Source organism: Myotis brandtii, unplaced genomic scaffold (genome assembly GCF_000412655.1).
Source record: "Myotis brandtii unplaced genomic scaffold, ASM41265v1 scaffold340, whole genome shotgun sequence".
Classification (NCBI taxonomy): Eukaryota; Metazoa; Chordata; class Mammalia; order Chiroptera; family Vespertilionidae; genus Myotis; species Myotis brandtii.
In genome coordinates this window covers 561306-562138 of record NW_005363099.1, presented here as the reverse complement: position 1 = coordinate 562138, position 833 = coordinate 561306, and positions in this window count along the sequence as shown.

Below are 833 nucleotides of genomic sequence, written 5' to 3'. Positions count from 1 at the left end.
GGCTCTTTAAAAGGCCACAGTAAAGAAACATATTAGCTTTGTCTAATCCATCATTTATTAAACATATATATCAAGTCTATTTTGATAGTTGAATTCTATTATAAAGTTAATCATAGATATTTCAGATATAGTAGCTTGTCTTGCTCAATGCTGACACAAATTTGTTTCCAGTATGTGGAAGAAATATGACAAAATAATATTACATTTCAGACTTTGCTGATACTAGGGTTTGGGATTGATTTAGATTTTACAAATCAAATGGAGAAACCCACATGAAGTAAAAAAGGTTCTCAATTGAGAATTTTATTTTTGGAAGGGGTTACTTGTGGCAAGAGAGTCAGAGAGCATGTTTATTGATGAGAATCCTTGAAGAAGTGCCATGTTCCTGGAAATGCCAGCTTTGGTAGCAACTTCTTGGCAATTGCAATCAACTAACAAGAGGCAGAGGTGGCATGTAGGTTGCTCTCCAGGTCTGTGGTGTGATCTAGGGAATAATTCTTGGAAATTAGGTTTGAGTGTGTCATTTTAGTACTCTAAAAGATGCTTTGAGCTATATATCTATTAATAAACCTAGTTCTGCTTAAAGTAGGTTGAAATACTTCTATTATTTGTAACTTATTATATTTTACTAGAGGCCCAGTGCATGAAATTCATGCATGGGTAGGGTCCCTAGGACTGGCCGGCAATCAGGACTAACCAGTGCTCCCACCTCCCTGCCTCCCTGCCTCCCTGCCTCCTCCTTCCCTTGCCACCTGTGCAGCAACCGCCACTGAAGTGGTTCCCCCCACCTCCCCACCTCCCCACCTCCCTGCCTCCTCCTTCCCTTGCTCCCA